The sequence below is a fragment of the Lepidochelys olivacea genome, assembly GCF_965140295.1.
Source record: "Lepidochelys olivacea isolate rLepOli2 genome assembly, chromosome: 2".
In the NCBI taxonomy this organism is placed as follows: domain Eukaryota; kingdom Metazoa; phylum Chordata; order Testudines; family Cheloniidae; genus Lepidochelys; species Lepidochelys olivacea.
Window position 1 is genome coordinate 75,161,492 of NC_140412.1, and position 19,829 is coordinate 75,181,320.

Below are 19,829 nucleotides of genomic sequence, written 5' to 3' on the forward strand. Positions count from 1 at the left end.
ACAGGAAAAGCTCCTGGAACTTTTGAATTTCATTTCCTGTTTGGTCAAGCGGGCGAGCTCAGCGGCACAGGTGACCATGCAGTCCCACCAGAATCGCAAACGAGCTCCAGCATGGAGCGAACGGGAGACACTGGATCTGATTGCTGTATGGGGAGAAGAAACTGTGCAGGCCGAACTCTGATCAAAAAGAAGAAATGCTAATATATATATGCCAAAATCGCACAGGGCATGGTGGAGAGGCTACAACAGGGACACAGAGCAGTGCTGCATGAAAGTTAAGGAGCTCAGGCAAGCCTACCAAAAGACAAAGGAGGCAAACAGTTGCTCTGGGTCAGAGCTCCATACATGCCACTTCTATGGTCAGCTGCATGGCATTCTGGGGGGGGGGCCACCACTACCCCACCAGTGTCCCTGGACACTGCAAGGGGGGAGTGTCATGCAACAGGGAGGAGGATTTTGTCGATGAGGAAGAGGAGGAGGAGGAGGAGAATGAGCAGCAGGCAAGTGGTGAATCCGTTCTCCCCAGCAGCCAGGACCTTTTCATCACCCTGGAGCCAATACCCTCCCAAGGTGGGATCCCCGACCCTGAAGCCGGAGAAGGGACCTCTGGTGAGTGCACATTTGTAACTACAGTATAGGGTTTAAAAGCAATAGTGTTTAATGTTTGATTTGGCCCTGAAGACTTGGGATGCATTCGCGGCCAGTACAGCTACTGGAAAAGTCTATTCACATGTCTGGGGATGGAGCAGGAATCCTCCAGGGACATCTCCATGAAGCTGTCCTGAAGGTACTCTGAAAGCCTTTGCAGAAGGTTTCTGGGGAGGACAGCCTTATTTCATCCTCCACGGTAGGACACTTTACCCAATGCCAAGCCAGTAGCAAGTAGAATCTGGAATCATTGCAGCACAAAGCATGGCAGCGAATGGTCCTGGGTTTTGATCGCATTCAAGCAACATTCGGTCTTTATCTTTCTGTGTTAGCCTCAGGAGAATGATATCATTCATGGTCACCTGGTTGAAATAGGGGAATTTTTGTAAGGGAACAATAAAAGGACCCCATTCATGCTGGGTTGTTTGTGCTTGGCTAAAAGGGATCATCCCAGAGAATAGCCATGCTGTGGGGTGCGGGGAGGTGTGTGCTGCACATCCACCTGAAAACCATAGCCCCTCCTTTTAAATGTGAAACCCAACCGGCATTGCTTGCTATGGGAAAGGATGGCGCTGCAGTTTGAAACCATTCCCACATGTTTTGAAGGTGGAAGAAGCCAGCCCTGCATACCAAAAGGCTTACCATGGCTGCCTGGAAACTGAATTCTGTTGCCCAGTCATGTGTGATGTGTCACCATATCAGCAGGTGCTCAATATAAAAGGCAAAATGCAACCTTGTACCTAAAGCACATGTGCTGTCTGCTGTGAATTGGTTGATTCACTGTGAAAGAGTCTCCCTTTTGTTCTCAGAAATGTATCATCTTAAATTTTACTCTCCCTTTTTATCCCCCTGCAGGTGTAAATGTTTCTATGCTCCCCCGATCATCTCTGTCCCTGAAATTATCACAGATTAGAAGGCAAAAAAAACCGCACTCGTGATGACATATTTTCCGAGCTCATGCAGTCCTCCCACACTGATAGGGCACAGCTGAATGCATAGAGGCATTCAGTGGCAGAGGCCAGGAAAGCATTAAGTGAACACAAAGAGCAGAGGCAGGAGGCGATGCTGAGGCTAATGGGGGAGCAAACAGACATGATGAAGCGTCTGTTGGAGCTGCAGGAAAGCCAACAAGAGCACAGACCCCCACTGCATCCATTGTATAATCACATGCCCTCCTCCCCAAGTTCCATATCCTCCTCACCCAGATGCCCAAGAATGCGGGGTGTGAGGCTCCAGAGGATGGCCGAAGAACAGAAGGCTGTCATTCAAACGGTTTTGATTTGTAGTGTGGCTTCACTAAGCAATGTGGCCTTGTCCTTCCCTCCTCCTGCACCCCACCCCACCCCACCCGGACTACCTTGTCAGTTATCTCACTTTTTTTTAATTAATAAAGAAAGAATGCATGGTTTCAAAACATTACTGACTTTATTTCCTTTGCCAGCTGTGATCGAAGGGGGGAGGGTGGTTGGCTTACAGGGAATTAAAATCAACAAAGGGGGTGGGTTTGCAGCAAGGAGAAACACACACAGCTGTCACACCATAGCCTGGCCAGTCATGAAACTGGTTTTCAAAGCCTCTCTGATGCGCAGCGCGCCTAGCTGTGCTATTCTAATCGCCCTGGTGTCTGGCTGCTCAAAATCGGCCGCCAGGCGATTTTCCTCAACCTCCCACCCCTCCATAAATGTCTCCCCCTTACTCTCACAGATATTATGGAGCACACAGCAAGCAGCAATAACAATGGGAATGTTGGTTGTGCTGAGGTCTAACCTAGTCAGCAGAGAGCCCCAGCGAGCTTTTAAATGTCCAAAGGCACATTCTACCACCATTCTGCACTTGCTCAGCCTATAGTTGAACTGCTCCTTACTACCGTCCAGGCTGCCTGTGTATGGTTTCATGAGCCATGGAAGCAAGGGGTAGGCTGGGTCCCCAAGGATAATTATTGGCATTTCAACATCCCCAACAGTCATTTTCTGGTCTGGGAAGTAAGTCCCTTCTTGCAACTGCTCAAACAGCCCTGAATTCCTAAAGATGCAAGCGTCATGCACCTTTCCCAGCCATCCCACATTGATGTCTGTGAAACGTCCCTTGTGATCCATCAGTGCTTGCAGCACCATTAAGAAGTATCCCTTGCAGTTTACATACTGGTTGGCTAGGTGATCTGGTGCCAAGATAGGGATATGTGTTCCGTCTATCACCCCACCACAGTTAGGTGCATTGCAGCAAAGCCATCCAGTATGACCTGCACATTTCCCAGAGTCACTACCCTTGATAACAGAACGTCAGTGATTGCACTGGCTACTTGGATCACAGCAGTCCCCACAGTAGACTTGCCCACTCCAAATTGATTCCCAACTGACCGGTAGCAGTCAGGCATTGCAAGCTTCCACAGGGCTATTGCCATTCACTTCTCATCTGTCAGGGCAGCTCTCATCTTGGTATATCTGTACTTCAGGGTGGGGGAAAGCAACTCACAAAGTTCAAGGAAAGTGGCCTTACCCATGCAAAAGTTTTGCAGCCACTGTGAATCATTAAATACCTGCAAGACTATACGGTCCCACCAGTCTGTGCTTGTTTGCCAGGCCGAGAATCAGCATTCCACTGTATCAACCATCCCAGCTGCCTCCATGATGTCCCAGTTGCCACAGCCTGTGCTTTCTGTGTCCATGTCCTCATCACGATCGTCCTTGTGCTGGCATTTCTTAGCCTGGTTCTGCACATACTCCAGGATAATGTGCGAGGTGTTTACAATTCTCACAACAGCAGCGGTGAGCTGAGCGAGCTCCATGCTTGCCGTGGTATGGTGTCTGCACGTGTAACCGAGGAAAAAAGGCACGAAATGATTGTCTGCTGTTGCTTTCACGGAGGGAGGGAGAGAGGGGCGACTGACAACATGTATCCCAAACCACCCTTGACAATGTTTTTGCTCCATCAGGCATTGGGAGCTTACCCCAGAATTCCAACGGGCAGCGGAGACTGCGGGAAAGCTACCCACAGTGCACCGCTTCGTAAGTCGATGCTAGCCATGGTATTGAGGACACTCTCTGCCTATTTAATGCGCTTAGTGGGGACGTACACAATCGACTGTATAAAATCCATTTCTAAAAATCGACTTCTATAAAATCGACCTAATTTCATAGTGTAGACATACCCTCAGAGGCTTACTGTGTGAAAGGGGTCACCACTACAAAAGTTTGAGAGCCACTAATCTAATAATTCTAACAGTTATGCTAATGTTACCTTTGGTTCCCTATTCTCATCACTGTGGTCCCTAGCTTTCCCCAGGTAATTTACCAGTCTGAGTCGGCCTTTTGGTAATCCCTGTTGGGGTATCACATTGGACTAAATCTCCACAGGTCAGAAACCGTTGACCACTTTTTCATCTCTCACCAGAAGTCAGAAGTTTTCTGCTTGTTTCCAGGAACAAATTGTAGTGAATTATCCCAAGAACAGTCAAATATCTCAAAGTTACAAAATTGAAAGATCAACAGGAAATCAAAGATAAATATTACAAAAATTATATGAAGGTCTAAGGCTCCCTAGTTTCACCCAGATAGGTCTAAATCCTTTGAGTTACAGAAACAGTATCAGAAAATATGGTGTTCACATTTCTCGAGTTGTATGTTTCTCTCAGGGAGTCAAGGTGCTGGTCTGATCCTCCAAACTTTAACATATAAGAGTTTTAGCTCAGTGTGAGTGAGTTTCTGTCTCCTGCATTTAGATTAATGTCTGTTATTTGAATCCTTCTGGCTGCCTGACACGGCTAGGTGTGACCTTGCCATTACCAAACCAAGAATGGAAGTAGCACCCTTCTATGTTAATAGGTTCACAATAAGGTTTGATCCTATCAAACATGACCTCTCCGCCTTGGCCTATGTACTCCAATTTAATGCATTAGTCAGTTTGCTTTCCATAGACAACAGCTGTAATTCCTATCTTTTTAACTACATTTTTTACCTGGCTTAAGCTAAATTGAAATGACACTTTTATTCTCAGACTTGCACCAAAATCAGTGACTTACCACTGAGTTAGTAATTTCCATGAAAGTTTGTGATTCGACCTACCCTGACAGAGACTATTTAAACTCAGTTCACATTTTCAAGGCTATCTTCATGACTGCAAGGCCTAGAAACATAACTAGAAGCATGGTTCTATTGAAGTCAATGGGAGTTTTGCCATGGACTCCAGTAGAGCCAGGATTTCACGCAATGGTTTTAAAATGAAAGTTTACATTTCAAAGCACAAGATATTGTAGTGTATATTTTCCCATGTAACTGTACAATTCTCAGGGCCCTGATACTACCCATCTACATTAGATATGATTTCTTAATGGACAGTATTCAGTGTACCACAGATAGTGAATGTTAATTAGGGTGGTGCCTCTGTAGACAAAATTGTTCTCCATTTGCCTTGAAATTCTATCGATCAGCTCAGCCTGTTGTGATTATTTTTGCACAGCATCTCAGAACCAGGTTAATTAAAACTTTGATCATTTTAAACAGTGGAGAAGCCTAAGATTGTCAAACTCCCCAAAACTAACTTTTCAGTAAGAGAATAACTGCTACCTTTTAGAAACAAGACAGTGATTCAACCACCTACTGTTCTGGGAATGAAATCTTACAGATTTTTTTCCACTTTACTTTGATGAATGATGTAATTAAAAGTCTAATTAGAACTCTGCTAGTGTACAATGTTCCAAATAAAACAGTAGAGTCAGTAACCTTAATTTCTCTGAGGATTTTTTAGATTATTTTTGTGCAGATGTAGTAAATCAGTTGGTGAAACCCTGACCCCATTGAAGTCATTATATTTAAAGCAATGTGCCAGAATTTGCACTGCATACTTATTCCTGCCCTATTGATAATTGATGTAATGTGGTATTCACATAGCTCCATAATCATTAGTTTTCTTACAGACACCAAGTCATATGCGAGAGCAACATAATGAAATCATTTGGCATAGAAGTTGCAGCCAATGTCACTGATCACAGGAATAGTGGTGGCACTATTGTATATACCCTTGGGGAACTCAATAAGAGCAGTGTTCTATCAGTGAATTCACAGGGGATTCTTGTTTGCTGAATCATTTCTGAGGCAAACAATTTGGGTGTAAAAGAAGTTTTTTGTTTAGCTGGTTCTCATAAAAATGCAAACAGTGACAACATATTTTGATTGTGTTCCTTTGTTTAGAGATATCATCTCTACGAGATGATAATGTTATAAAAAGTTTACCTGGAGTTTATTGGTAGGATATACAAGAAATTTAATTACCACCAATTTGGTCTAGCATGTGCCTGTACATGTTGGTTATTTCACGTTTTTTTATTCAACTATGTTTTGATGGTAAAATAGTTTCAAAGCTATAGATATGTGAAGCAGAAATGGATTATTTGTTAATATTTCTGTGGAAACTACTCACAGAGATTAGCGAAGAAAACTACTCACATGTGGTTTCTTGTACCTTTCTCTGAAGTAGTACCTGCCCTTGTTCGACAGGATACTAAACTAGATGGACACTACTGTTCTGATCCAATATGGCAATTCCCATTTTCCTAAGATATCTTTAATTTGATTTTATATTGGCTGTGTTCTTTGTGGTAATGTAAATAAATACATATTTTACAGAAATTAGAAGTCCTCATTCTTTTCTGCTATTAAAGCGCAATCAGCTGAAAAATGTGATGAATGTACTTGAATTGTACAAAGTCATACTGAGAGGCCAGCAAAGTAGGCATTTAGCCACTCAACTTTGAGGTACTGTACATAGGAATTTCCATATTGGATCAGAACCAAGGTCATCAAGTCTAGTATCCTGTCTCTGTCAGTGGCCAACACCAGATGCTTCAGAGGAAGATGTAAAAACCCTACAGTAGGCAGATGCGGGATAATGTGTCCCCCACAATAGGTTTCATCCTGATCAATGAGACATATTGTATGGAGACTTGTTTAAGTGAGAGGAAGCTTCTTAACTGTACAGACAATGTAATCATTAGTTAGTAGTATATAGTTGTGGCATCAGGGAATAGAATCGACAACCTCAGACTCCAAAAAGAAACAAGAAAAGGAGGACTTGTGGCACCTTAGAGACTAACAAATTTATTTGAGCATAAGCTTTCATGAGCTACAGCTCACTTCATCGTGTAGCTCATGAAAGCTTATGGTCAAATAAATTGGTTAGTCTCTAAGGTGCCACAAGTCCTCCTTTTCTTTTTGCGAATACAGACGAACACGGCTGCTACTCTGAAACCTGTCAAAAAGAAACAGACTTCTATCTGGGGAAGTAACTGAGCTGTTGCTCTATTTGTTCAGCCAGCAGAGGAACCTATGTTAACATGAATAGATTTCATTTAATCTATTACAGATGGCAAAGGTATACTAAGCAGTTCATTGCACTCAATATTTCCCCTCACCTAATAATTGCCTCAAAAATGATTATGTTAAAAATTGTTTTAGAAAAATTGTACGTGACTTTTTTGGTTTGTTAAAAAAAATACTAGAGTTGTACAGCTTGTGCTGTAGAAAATGAAACACTGGGCACGGTTTTTAAAAAAATGTTAAAACTAGGCTGCAAGTTAAATCATCACACCAGCATTCGAAAGAGAGGTTTAAGGATTGAATAATTTATACTATTAACAAGCCTCTTTTCTGCTCCGAAATTGCTCTACCTGAGAGAAGCCTTCATCTTTCCTCCCTCATTAGCAAAGAAGTGGTCATGGGCAATCTTCTGCACTCTAATTTCTCCATTAGTGACAGAACACTTTTGGAGTTGGGTTTCCACAGCTCATCCTCCCATCAGCAGTGACACATCATGGTTGCATCCATCCTTCCTTCCTTCCTTCTGTGGGAAAGTAATGGTGAATCCTGGCCCCAGTGAAGTCAGTGGCACAGGAGGTTGAGGAAAGCCACATATTGTCCTCTGCCTCATCAAGTGCACTTAACATAGCTTAGGTATACCTGAGAATCTGGCCCAAGGTTTTCAATAATTGTTATTCTTTTTTTGCCTTAGCTGTGATGCATTGGGTCCAATGCATGCTGTGAAAACCTGTTTTTCTTAAACCACATTTAAGAAAAAGATCTGGCCAATGATAGCAGCTAAAACTCCTGAATGTTACACCCTATGGTTGAAGTGAAAAATGTTCCAACTTTGAGTTTAAAATGGATAAAACTGGTGGTGTTCTTCCCACTCTCTTTATAGTTTTATCCTGCTTGTAATTAGTTTTTTTTTCTAAAATACTGTAGATTATTTTTATGTTTTTCTTGGACTAATTTTATTCATTTTATTAAAACCTTCAAGTGTTTTATGACCTTCATATAAGGTCCCCTGTAATTGTTAGTTGGCTCCTTCCCTTTCTGTGTTGGAACAACTATTATACTCGTCAATAATTTACTACAATCATCATCATCTTCCTATTATGCCTTTCAATGGTCCCCCAGCTGTGCCCCAGGTTTTTCAGGTTGGCTTCCACAGCTCTTCACCGTGTTGTTTTCGGGCAGCCTCGTTTTCGCTTGCCTTCAGGTGTCCATCTTATTGCTACTCTGGTGATGGAATCAGTTTCCATCCGAAGCATATGACCAATCCATCTCCAACGTCTCCTAGCAATGATGGTGCTCAGATCCTCTTGGCTACGCTGTGTCAATTGATCTTGTTTGAGATTGTTCTGGGCTAAAAGATAGGGAGGATTTTTCTGAGGCAGGTTGTATGGATTGAAGACAGTTTGGACATGTCATACTTTCTCACTGCCCAGTATTCTGAACTATAAAGTAGTGTTGAAAGTATGCAACTCTGATAAATCTTGAGTTTGGTTTTGGTGTTGTATTTTGATGATTTCCAGACTGTATTTAAGCTCCTGGAGGTGTTCCTGTTTACTACAATGCCAGACTTCTAATTCCACATAAAATATCAGAGGATCCATGCAACCCTGTCTTCTATGTATTTCAGCCTAATCCATGATTACCACCTGATATACAGCTGCTTTAAACTATTGGTTTTTCTGAGAAATAGGCTTGGCAGTCATTAAATTCCTAATAATCCCATTTCTTTCCTTTCATAAAAATGAACTCTTAAGTGCAAATTTGAGTTGAAACATTCATACTTTATTTGAACAATCTTTTATTACTTATGCTTAAATTCTCTCTCTCTCTCTATATATATATTTGAAATATTTCAATAAACAACACTCCCAGCTCTGTCGCTATTGGCTTTCTGACCCTGGGGTGAGTTACAGCCTGTCTGTACCTTAATCTCATGTTATGTAAAAAGGAAATAATAGTGCTGACCTAACTCTTATGGATATTGTGATAATTAATTATAAAGTGACTCCCAGGCCAAAATGCAAAGTATTGTTAAGGATTTATAGCTGCTTATACATAATTTAAAAAAAAAATCTGTTTCTTTGTTGCTGTTGCTCCTTTTTGGCCTGAGCAGTTGACCAATATTTGGAGCTTTATTGGCTTATTTATGTTAGAAGGAGAAACTGGTGAAAGAGTCAAGTATTTCTCTGGTGGAAGCCTGTTTATTTACAAAGAATGCTCACAAAGCCCTGTTTCACTCAACACACTAGGAACAAACAACAATAGTCTGTTTCCTTATTCAGAAATCCAAATTTGCCTTTCCAGTGAGCACTGTGCCCAAAAGAAGTTCTTTCAGCTTCCTCCCAGGTCTACATTTATGACTTTTCTTACTGTCTGTGGCTTTTTTCCCCTCACATACAGACACACAGCTATAACCAATCAGTTCTGAAGCCCCTGCATTTGCAATCAGTTCCAAGGTAAACCCCTCAGTCCATGTGCCTTAATTCCTGCTCAGGCTTTGGCATGCTGACCAGGGCCTTGGGCAGTGGCTTCAGTTGTTTCAGCTATCGCTGCACAAAGAGGTATTTAATTGCTCCTTCCATTTAGCTTGAATGAAAGGTGGTTAATACATCCATAGATTTTTTCCAGGTCTGTGATTGATCTACATATCAGAGACATGCTTGAGGGCAACCATTAACACCTTCCAATATAACATTAAGATCCCAAACTGCAGGATTTACAACACTATTATAAAATCCAAGGCTCCTATATGCTCTTCCCCTTCCTCTTTATTTGTGGAGCCCACTTAGGGTAGGATGACAGCTGGGGTCTTCCCCTCCACTCCAGTCTGCATGTGCCATGCCCAGCACAGTTCATATATTCCAGGGCGAGGAGGGACCACTGCGATTATCTAGTATGACCTGCTGTATAACGCCGGCCATAGAAGTTCCCCAAAATAATTCCTAGAGCAGATCTTGTAGAAAAACATCCAGGCTTGATTTTAAAATTGCCAGGTATGGCAAATCCACCATGACCCATGGTCAATTGTTTCAATAGTTAATTACAGTAGAACCTCAAAGATACAAATGCCAGAGTTAAGGACTTACAGGACAACTGGACACCCTCTGGAAAAGGAAGTAATCAATCAACCAGCAGCACAGACAAAAGAAAAAAAAGCAAATACTGTACTGCCTTAGGGCTTTAGCTCCGAGGCTCACGGCTTCAGCCAAGGGGGGTTGAGGCTGCAGCTGGTAGGGGGTGCGAGGGTCAGGGCTCTGGGTGGGTAAGGGAGGAGAGGGGCTTCTGACCCTCAGGAGCACCGGGTCTTAGGGCATTAGACTGGGGTGGGGGGGTGCTGGGGCTTGGGACTTTAGGTATGAGGGGAGCTCTGGTTTCAGCCCCAGCACTCTCCCTGTAGTTAAAGCCTTGAGCCCTGCCCCCCACTGCCAAAGCTCGGAGTGGAGCCATGGGGAGCCCTGGCACCCCCCCGTAGGACTAATGCCAGGAACGAAGCTGAGGGGCTGCAGCCCCAAGCCCTGGTGCTCAACGCAAGGCTGAAACCAGGAGTGGAGCTGAAGCCCCAAGCCCAGCACTCTCCCCAGGTCTAAAGTGCTGAGCCCCAACGCTTCTGTAGGGCAGCAGCCCTGAGCCCCTCATCCAGAGCCCTGGTGCCCCAAGAGTCAGACGCCCCAACCACCATCTGCGATGGCTGCAGCCCCAAGCCCCAGTGTGGCTGAAGTCTGTAACCTCTTCTTCAGAGTTACGGAACATTTCATAGTTATGGACAACCTCCATTCCTGAGGTGTCCATAACTCTGAGGTTCTACTGTACTCTTATTGTTTAAAATGTACGTCTTATTTCCAGTCTGAATTTGTCTAGCTTCAACTTCCAGCCACTGGATCATGTTATACCTTTCTCTGCTTGTTTGAAGAGCTCATTATTAAATATTTGTTCCCCTGTAGGTATTTATAGATTGGAATCAAATCACCCCTTAACCTTCTCTTTGTTAAGCTCCATAGGTTGATTTCCTAGAGTCTATCACTATAAGTCATTTTCTAACCCTTTAATCATTCTTGAAGTTCATTCTCTCTCTCTCTCTCTCATTCTTATTTACTTGGCTTTTTTGCACCCTTTCTCCTGGTGATAGCCTTCTTTTCTCTCTGCATTCCTTCAGTTCAACAAAAGGCTATATACTACTCTGAGCCATGCCTGGCTAAACTACAGGATCAGAGAGAAGAGAAGCATGGGCTGACAGGCTGATTCCTGAGTCTGCAGTCATGTATATGTCTGCTCCTGCGGGAATTCTGTGCCACTGCACATGTGCATAAATAATGAGCCATGCATATTTTTAATTTTTTGCACAGAAAAAAGCTTCTGCCGGAAAGTTGCTTCAGCCCCACCTTTTGCCCACCAGAGGGAGCTGTGGCAAGAGAACAGAGCAGCAGCTAGAGAAGAGAAAGAGCCTGCCTTCTTCACAGCACCTGTCCAGAGACAGAAGCTAGGGGGAGACAAAGAGAGTGGGGTTGCTTGGGGGTCAGACAGGGGCTCATAAGGGCTAGTGGGGAGGACAGACTGGGGCAGAGGCTGAATGGGAGTGGAAGTACATGGCCGCAGGGCAGGGGAGGGCCGTGCAGGGCCACATGGTGATGGGGAAAGGGTGCAGGGCCACATTGGAACAGGGGGAAGGGGTGCAGGGCAATATGGTGATGGGGGAGTGGGTGTCTGAGTGGGGGTGGAGGGACATGTGGACGGGGCAGAGGTATCTGACTGAATGGGAGAGGCTAGGAGTCAGCCAGGGTCTGTATGGGGGAAGCATCCTAACAATCCCTCCCCATCTCCCCAAAAAAACCTGTTCCATACTTTTCCCACCCATACCCAACAACCCTCCAAGTTCACATCTGGGCTCCTTTCCAGCAATTACTTCCCTCTCCCTCAGCTCCTCCATTTCCCTTGACACCCCCCCAACCCCCCCTCAAGCCTTTGCACTGCTTCTGAAAGGTGTGGGAAGTAGGGTTGTGTATTGTAGTTTAAATGAATTGTTACTCGGAATTCTGTATTAATATGCCTAGTAAACAATCTATTTGTCAAAAAACATTTCCTGAATCTTTTTTGTTGTCTGTATTGTTACAGACATACTTGTTGACAGGTATTTTGAAATAAAGACCCAAAAATAATTGAAACATATGTGATTATATTGTGTTATTTTCTCAAATAAAATATGCAGAATTTTGCAGAATTTGGAAATATGCATAGAATTTTTAATTTTTTGGTGCAGAATTCCCCCAGGAGTAATAATATGTGAATTACTCCCATGTTTAGCCCTATTAGGAGCCCTTCCTAGAGCAGGGAGAAAAAGAGGACGGCTTTCAAGGAGCTGCCAGTTGTCTTAAACACAGCAGAAGTATGTTTGGAGTAGGGAGCAGGATGGAACTGCTCATGCTGTTTTGCCCATCCCACTGCCTTTAGCCACTCCCTCTCCCTGATGGGAATCTTTATAGTATTGTTATTGTTTTATAATAAATTAAATGTTCTTGATAAATCTGAACACCTCTGCTGGGTATCAGTGAAAGAACACCCTGAATCCTTTTGTAGTCCATTAAGGCTTGTTCCCAAAACCATGGTTATTGCTTTCCTAAAAGACATAACTATGCGTCTTTGGTATTTCCATTAAAATAAATATAATGGCAATATGATTTTGATTTTTATATATAAGTAGTGTTTGGTTTTGTGCGAGGTGTACCCTACCGCTATTTTATTTTTGCAACAATAAAAATGTACTGGAAGCTGAAAATAGGCCAAATTCTGCTCTTAGTTACCCCAGTACAACCCCACAGGCCGGCTGTATCTAGCAGCTTTTACAAAGGTCATTATTAGTATTATTGGTGTCATGAGGATTTAGCGTTTAAACTGTGAGCCAGTCAATTTCTTCAGTACCTTCATTTATTTCCTTAGTGTGGTGCTGTAGTGCTCTGTCTAAAGCCTTGTCTACACCAGAAAAAAACCTGGTATTGCTAGAGCCACATTTACAGCTGATTTAAATACAGAGGAAGGATAGTCTTGTGGTAAAAGCACAGGGTTTGGAACTAATATCTGGATTCTAAAAGGACCCAGTCACAGAGTCTGTGACTTGGGAAAAAGCATATTTTCATAAATGACCTCTAAGACATTTTCCTGCTACAAAGCTGCATCTAACTTTGGGTGCTTTAATATTCAGGTGCTTAACTCCAGAGAACTAAGGCATAATTTTAAGTGGTTCTAAGCATCAAACAACTTCTTTTGATTTCATTGCAGCTGTATATGCTTAGTACCTCTGAAAATATGACCATACATTGCTAAAGCTGGGTATTCAAAGTTAGAGAGTGCACTTAAGAATGTGGGCTTTTACCTGTCTGACTCATTTTTACTTCAGAAAAATAAGGAATTACAATACTTACCTCCCTCAGTTAAGAAGGGTTCAGAGACCACAATTTAGGAATCTCTGTTTTACTGAATAGTTTGGTCTCCTAAAGAGCCAGGAGCAACAAACTTATGGTCTTGAATGCTATGGGTATTTTCTTTGGAACAGAGCCTAGCTCTGTGCCAAATCTTATTTAACTCAGCTGCTTTTTCCCTTGACAGAAGAATGTCTGAATGCCTCTCCCAGCACCATTCAGTTTATACATTTGTTTTTTTCAGTTTAACTAAAACAGATCAGCAAACAAAAAAGAGCAGGTCTCTATTCTAGTTCTTCACACCTTCCTGAACATTCACCCACTTCCCAAAAGTCCACAGTTCATCCAAGAACAGGGGAACCCTTTTTCCCTTCTTCCAATGCATTGTAAGTGACCCTATCATATACTGTGAACTGTTCTTGAAAAGTCTGCATGTGATGTGACAGAATATTGCTGCAGCCCATGATGTTTTACTAAAAATAATGACACTCACCCCTGGAGTTATCATCAAGGCTTGATGTCTTCACCAACCCGCCCCCCCCCCACCACCACCTTTCTTATGCAAAGCAGTTTAAATGCTTTCATTTTCTGGCAAGTGTTGATTTTGTTTCACTGTTGTTAGGAATATTAAAGATTCATATTTACAATTACGATCACTATAAATATTTCCAGAAAATGAGCTGACGTGGGTTTTCTCCTTGGGAGCAGGTAAATGTTCTGGAGAGTTTCTGAGTACTTTGGCCATGAAGCTGTATTTTATTGTTATTTCATAGATATTTTAGTATTTTAATGTTATGGGTGTGCTTAAGGGAAAAAGAGGGTGGGTGAGGAGGAAAGAGCAAGATTGAAGGTCAGGTGGTTCTACCTCTTTTTACTCTGACTGTTCTTGTTTCAGTACGACTGAATTTGTCAAATTTGCTGTCTAGCAAGTTATCAGATAGCCTGTGTATGATATTAGAGATTTCTCATTACTTATGCTGGCAACCTACAGTATCTTGGGCTTCTTAGTGATGACATCAGACATCTCTTAAAGCTGAAGAAAAATAATCACAATACATCAGGGTGGAGCAATATAAAACAAGGTTATTTAAATAATTGAAATCATGATCAGTCACTTGATTTAAAAAGAAGAATAATTGATTTAAATTAGGTCAAGGGTGTGTAAAACTAATTTGCAACTTTTGGCAATTGCAATTTCAGATTAAAATTTACAATGATCTAAGTTATAAATGTGGGTTTTTAAAAAATATTATGATTAGTCAGGTATCTTATTTGAATTTAACAAAATTACCATAGGCAAAAAACAAAATATTGCAAATTAAGACCTAGAGTCTACACACACTTAAGCAGGTAATTTTACTCACATAAATAGTACCATTGACTTTAAAGAACTATCAAGATGCTTAAAGTTAAGCATGGGCATAAGTGTTTGCAATATCATGGGCTAAAATTTGTTTTTATTAAAATCTTGCCTCTAAGTAGCATACAAGCTTGGTTACTTCAAAACAAAATTGCATCATTGTTAATAACAAAGTTATTTAGCCTTTGGATACGTTCACATTAATGTGAATATTCTTATATACACAGGCTAACATTTTTAAAAATAGGAGCCTGAAGTTGGGCAGTTAAGTTCATAATTGAGGTTTTAAGGGTGGGATTTTCAAAAGCTCCAAGGGGCAGATCTTCAGAACTGTTTAGGCATCTAACTACCATTGAAATCTTCCTCTGAAAATGAAAGCCAATGAGGCTTGGAATGGGGGTGCAGGGAGGGACAGGAGGAAACTTTAGGACTCTTCATGCTTACATGAAGTCTCTGTAGTTCAAATATATACTAACTGACTATTCCATTTGCCATAGGGAATATCACACCTCATCCACCCACACCATATACATGCATACCCCCCTTAGATACCAAATGATTAATCCATTTGCCATAAGGGATATATAGCTGGATGCACACATCCATCTGAATATTCATACAAGCACAAACATACACTGTTCCAAACTTCTGTTATTTAGTAGCAAGCAGCACCACCAAAAAAAAAAAAAAAAATAATCAGTGCAGTTAAGGTTTGGATGATACAATATTGAGATAACGTGCTGATAAAATACTGTAGCGACAGTTGGGAATACTGTACATACAGGCTAGTGGTAAGCTGAATCCCATCTGACAAATTAATTTTAGTTTATGTAATGCATTTTCCTCCTTTTTCAAAAATAAATGTATATATGCTATCAGAAGAACTCTCACCATAACTAGGATTGCCAACTTTCTAATCATACAAAACTGAACACCCTTGCCCTGCCCCCTGCCCCACCCTTCCCTGAGGCCCTACCCCACCCCTTCTCTGAGGCCCCGCCCTTGCTTGCTTCATCCCCCCTCCCTTTATCATTTGCTGTCCCCCATCTTCACTCACTTTCATCAGCCTGGGGCAGGGGTGTGTGGGCTCTGGGGTGGGTCTGGGAATGAGGGGTTTGGAGTATGGGAGAGGGCTCTGGGCTGGAGCAGGGGGTTGGGGGGTATAGGCTCTGGGCTGGAGGCGTGGTCTGTTGGTGGGGCCAGAAAAGCATTTAAAAGTTAGGAAATGCCAGAATTAAGGTTTCTCATGCAACCCTAGTTCTGCCCTCTTATGTATATACATTATGATAGTCTTGAATCACATGATGACATACTATTTTTTCCACAGTACCCAGCCTGATTTAGTGCACAGGCTGGTCCTGCTCTGGGGATGAATCAGGATTGAGGCTGTTGTCTGTAGGATCCCTGCCTCATTCGTAGCAGAAGTCAAAAGATATGTCGTGAATGAGGCAGGGGATTATAGGAAAAAAAGAGACAGTTAAAGACACTGAAAAAACAGAAATTCCATCGTGTGGAATCATTCTGATGTCCAGATGGGTCACCAGCAGGGTTGGAACCTAAAGCTCTACTGTACAGAGTCTGGTTCTTGAAATAATGGAGTCGGTTGTTATCTGTGTAGACCTGCACTAGAAGGGGATGGGATGCACATGGATTTCACAGGGATTTGCTGACAGCAGAGGAGTAGTGAGACTCTGGAATCTTGGGCTCCAAGATCGGGAAGGATGGGCACAGACTCTTCTGCTTGTTTCCCTCCAACCTGTCCCTGTCCCAGTCCTGTCTCTTACCCAACCCCGGTCCTTGTATCAATCCCCATTTTTCCTTGCCTACCCAGCCCTACCCTCCACTCCTCAGAATTTTCATCCTAGTCTCATTGCCCAGCCAGTCCTCGTCTCTCCCTCCTCCAGTCTCTGTCCAACCCCCAGTCTCCCCACAGTTCTTAGTCTCTCTGCGCCCCCACCCACACCCAATCCCAGTTTCCTTACCCAGATAGTCCCCTTTCCTGCTGCAACTCCTTGTCCCCAGTCTCCTGGACTAGCCAGTCCCAATCTCCTCCCTTCCCCCAGCTCCTCACTGATCTCAGTGTCTCCACTCCTTTATGACAATTGGCTCCCATCTCCCCATTTCCTTCACTGGCTCCCAGTCCCATTCTCCACCACATATGCTCCCAGTCCTAGCTTCCTCTCCCCTCCCCTGCCAGCTTCCAATCCCAGCCTCCCCTCTCCCTCAGGATTCAAGTCTCCTTGCCCAACCAGTCCATCTCCTCTCCAGATCCCAGTCTCCTTGGCCAACCAGTCCCAGTTTCCCCCCTCCAATTCAATTACAGTTTCTCACCCCTTTCCAGTTCTATCCTCACTAGAGTTCTTGGCCCAATCTTCTCCTTTCCCTTACCTCTAGTTTGGCTTTCCTCCCCCTCTTCATTCAAGTTAGATGGCTTCCTCCTCCATACTGCCTGGGTGCCAGCAGGGCGGGTTACTGGGAACAGAGGAGAGACAGGCTCTCAGTTCCCTGCTGTCAGTTCCAGTGTCTGACCCCACCCCGATCCAGAGTAGATGGGCACAGTCAGTACAGGCTAGGCCCCATAGCCTGGGGATAGAATATGCACAGCCATTCTGTGGGGATGGCTCATGTACAGTCTGCTTATGCATAGGAGCTGCGAGAAATGGAGCATACTCAGGAATCGTCTGAGCTTTTATTTGTTAAAATTGAAGAGGTCTATTGAGCATGTGCAAATGGCACTTAATAAAAGAAATGGTCACCAGAATTTTTAACATGGACGAAACAATGTATTTTCCCCCAGCCTTCTGGCAAATGTTCAAAAATGAAAACAACAAAACAAGCCTGACACAGGTATCTATCATGAAGATTTTCAACCCAAATGGTTAAAGTTTGGTAAAGTTATACGCAACTGAAAACAGGGTCTTATAATGGGAAGTGTTGGGCAACCTTAATAATAGGCAGGCTACCAACTCTGCCTATAATACACAGATAAATATTCAAGTTTCAGGAACAATACGGTTTTCATAGAATCATAAAATATCAGGGTTGGAAGGGACCTCAGGAGGTCATCTAGTCCAACCCCCTGCTCAAAGCAGGACCAGTCCCCAACTAAATCATCCCAACCAGGGCTTTGTCAAGCCTAACCTTAAAAACTTCCAAGGAAGGAGATTCCACCACCTCCCTAGGTAATGCATTCCAGTGCTTCACCACCCTCCTAGAGAAAAAGTTTTTCCTAATATCCAACCTAAACCTCCCCCCTGCAACTTGAGACCATTACTCCTCGTTCTGTCATCTGCTACCATGGAGAACAGTCTAGCTCCATCCTCTTTCAGGTAGTTGAAAGCAGCTATCAAATCCCCCTCATTCTTCTCTTCCGCAGACTAAACAATCCCAGTTCCCTCAGCCTCTCTTCATAAGTCATGTGTTCCAGTCCCCTAATCATTTTTGTTGCCCTCCGCTGGACATTTCCCAATATTTCCACATCCTTCTTGTAGTGTGGGGCCCAAAACTGGACACAGTACTCCAGATGAGGCCTCAACAATGTCGAATAGAGGGGAACGGTCACGTCCCTCGATCTGCTGGCAATGCCCCTACTTATACAGCCGAAAATGCCATTGGCCTTCTTGGCAACAATGGCACACTGTTGACTCATATCCAGCTTCTCGTCCACTGTAACCACTAGGTCCTTTTCTGCGGATCTGCTTTCTAGCCATTTGGTCCCTAGTCTGTAGCGGTGCATGGCATTCTTCCATCCTAAGTGCAGGACTCTGCACTTTTCCTTGTTGAACCTCATCAGATTACTATTGGCCCAATCCTCTAATTTGTCTAGGTCCCTCTGTATTCTCTCCCTACCCTCCAGCGTATCTACCTCTCCTCCCAGTTTAGTGTCATCTGCAAACTTGCTGAGGGTGCAATCCACACCATCCTCCAGATCATTTATGAAGATATTGAACAAAACTGGCCCCAGGACCGACCCTTGGGGCACTCCACTTGATACCAGCTGCCAACTAAACATGGAGCCATTGATCACTACCCGTTGAGCCCGACAATCTAGCCAGCTTTCTGTCCCCCTTATAGTCCATTCATCCAGCCCATACTTCTTTAACTTGCTGGCAAGAATAGTGTGGGAGACAGTGTCAAAAGCTTTGCTAAAGTCAAGGAACAACACGTCCACTGCTTTCCCCTCATCCACAGAGCCAGTTATCTCATCATAGAGGCAATTAGATTAGTCAGGCATGACTTGCCCTTGGTGAATCCATGCTGACTGTTCCTGATCACTTTCCTCTCCTCTGAGTGCTTCAGAATTGATTCCTTGAGGACCTGCTCCATGATTTTTCCAGGGACTGAGGCGAGGCTGACTGGCCTGTAGTTCCCAGGATCCTCCTTCTTCCCTTTTTTAAAGATGGGCACTACATTAACCTTTTTCCAGTTGTCCTGGACCTCCCCCAATCGCCATGAGTTTTCAAAGATAATGGCCAATGGCTCTGCAATCACATCCGCCAACTCCTTTAGCACTTTCGGATGCAGCGCATCCGGCCCCATGGACTTGTGCTCGTCCAGCTTTTCTAAATAGTCCCGAACCACGTCTTTCTTCACAGAGGGCTAGTTCTCAAGTAAGAACAAAGTATTCGGTGCAGTTTTGTTCTACAGAAGACAGCTCATAGATACTGGGTGTAGCATTATTATGCAGAAGTGTACACACAAGTATTCAATGTTTTACCCAAACGAAAGCTAATATCTTCATAGAACCAACAAAGGACCTTTCAGTTTTAAAGAGTTGCCAGACATAGATAGTCTTAGCAACTAAAGACCTGATCTTACACTGGGATCTGGTAGAGCAGACCCTTGCACTAGTGCTGAGTCCCATTTAAGTTAAAGGAACACTGAACAGGTGCGGGGATCCTGATGCATGATCTGGTTCTGAGAATATTACACAAGTTACATAGTCTTGATACTCACTGGTGAAGAAGAAATGACTCATAATGTTAGTTCAGGAACAGATAACAATAATCCAAAGAGAGGACATTTAGGGCAAGATTTCTAAAGGTATTTGGGCTCCTAAATCACACCTAGTGGAATTTGCTTATTGAAATGAATGGGAGTTAT

At 43.3% G+C, this 19,829-nt stretch overlaps 1 pseudogene across 1 annotated transcript in view; it reads left to right on the forward strand.

Annotated features, from left to right (window-relative positions):
• Positions 1-19,829, forward strand: part of LOC311516741 (ethanolaminephosphotransferase 1-like) — an 80,070-nt pseudogene that overhangs the window by 1,503 nt on the left and 58,738 nt on the right. The window lies entirely within an intron of this gene.